The sequence below is a fragment of the Camelina sativa genome, chromosome 12 (genome assembly GCF_000633955.1).
Source record: "Camelina sativa cultivar DH55 chromosome 12, Cs, whole genome shotgun sequence".
Lineage (NCBI taxonomy): Eukaryota > Viridiplantae > Streptophyta > Magnoliopsida > Brassicales > Brassicaceae > Camelina > Camelina sativa.
Genome location: NC_025696.1, coordinates 11924867 through 11927125, shown reverse-complemented (window position 1 = coordinate 11927125; position 2259 = coordinate 11924867).

Sequence of the window (2259 nt, the reverse complement as noted above, 5' to 3'; positions counted from 1 at the left end):
CGAACCGTCAACGAATCGTGGTACCACCGACCGAGCCGACAGGATTCCGCAAATTAAGGAGATTTTGTCTCTTAATTGGCCAATCAAATTGCAAGGAAGAAGAAGTGGTTAATAATTGACCATGGAGACAAATTGAAGAAGTGGTCATTATTTTGCCAAGAAGACAAAAGGAGGAATGGTGATTTAAGTGGCCAAGTATTGCAAATCTACACCAAATATTTTTCAAGAGAAGAAGTGGTGTATAACTCGGCCAAGTATTGCAATTCTACACCAAATATTTTCAAGATGAGAAGTGGTGTACAAATCGGCCAAGTATTGCAAGTCTATACCAAGTATTTGTCAAGAGGAGAAGTAGTGTATAAATCGGCCAAGTATTGCAATCTTCACCAAGTGTTTTCAAGAGAAGGAAGAGGACACTTTTGAGACAAGTCTTGTGCATTTCCACCAAGCACAATCTTGTGGCATCTAAGTGAACACTCGCTCAACATGCATTGGCGAGTGCCACCGCCCACAACCTTCTATATAAACTCGCCCAAGCCTTCTTATTTCTCACACCATCAAAGAGAAAGAAAAAGAAGAGGAAAGAGAGAAAGAGCGAGAGAAGGAGAAGAAGGAGAAGAAGGAGAAGAAGGAGAAGAAGGAGAAGAAGGGAGAAGAAGAGAAGAGAAGCAAGCCAAGACTATCGACCATCAAGACTTTGCATCGAGATAGGAAATCGATTGCAACCAAGGGAGATTCAAGGTGCCGCTAAGTGAAGAACGTCCCCGATCCGATCGCCGGTTATCTGTGAGTTCAGGCGCATTTTACCAAACTAGATGGATCCCAGTGACCTCCATCAAGTAAACGGTTTTGCTTGGAGTTTTAGTTGCATTCTTTACTTGATTTATCTTTGTGATCTTTCTTGTTAATATGCATGTGGTGTGAGGTTACTCTCACGCTAGAATCGAAATGATCTAGTGGTAGAGATGGTAACTTGGTGAAGAAGTTTCACTGGCTGCTAGTTCGAAATGTTCTAGTGGCAGAGGTGGTAACTTTCTAAGGAGGATACTTGAAAAAAATTATGAGCTTAAAAACCATAAAACCTCAAGTATCAAATTGATGAAGTCTTAATGCGTTTTAGTCCGCGAGAAATTCCGGCTAGCGTAGTAAGATGTAGGTATGGCTGTCCTCAGACTAGATCTGTACAGCATGCAGCTGCGACGTGTAACCCACGTTCGTGAGTTGTAGGGTCTGGGACGAAGAGCTCGGAGGTTACTGGGCTCGCTACCCTAAGGTGATATCCGTGTGCATGCCTTTGTGGTTGCAAACGGGGGATTACAGAGTTGACGAGGAGATGAAGCATACCGGGCCCATAAGATAAAAACTTGTTAAAAACTCTTTAGCTTTTGTTCAATTTTATTGCACGTAGTTGTAGTTGATTGATTGCTTACCTGATTTTATTGCTTAGCCCACAAACTTCCGCATTGCTATCTCTGATTGATTGTGTGATTGTTGCTTGCTTGATTGATTGTTTCATTGCTTGCTTGCTTGCTTGTTGTTTTGGGGATTTGGGGATTGGGTAGTTATTTTCTGCAGGAGCCATGTAACTCACTATGTAATATTAGATAACTTATGATAAAATTTGTCATGCAGGTAACCCTAGAGAGAAGTAGAGGACGTGGTAAACGCTAGGAAACCCGGAGTAGTTTTTGTGTCTATTTGTAAAACAAAGTATGTTATTTTGTTAGCGACTTTTGGCTCTAAGCCTTGAACTCTTGGGCCATTTGGTTCCGTTTTGAAATAAACCTTTTTAATTATTTAATACATTCGGATTTCCATTCGTACGGGGCATAGCTGATGAAAGACTTTGTCCGAGTCGGCTCAACAACTGGGATATCTCAAGGGTTGCAAAGCCTAACAGATGTCCCATGCAGAAAAGGAAGCTCTGTCGGTGGACTGGCTAAGGGTCCTGATGTGTTCTCGAACCTCGGCTGGACTGTTGGTGGATGTTTCCAAGTAGCGCATCGGACTGGTCTGTGGCCGTCCGGCCATAGCACGGTTCGGGGGCGTTACAATGTCAGCTCATTAGTTAGCTTCCTCATGACTCTATATTCGACTTTAGCACTAGAACATGACACCACCTTTTGTTTCTCGGACTTCCATGTGACTAGATTGCCTCCGATGAACGTACAATACCCTATGGTAGATCGTCTATCCAGCGTATCACTAGCATAATCTGCTGATGGGATCTTTGTGTCTCAAAGCACCAATGCCAAAGAC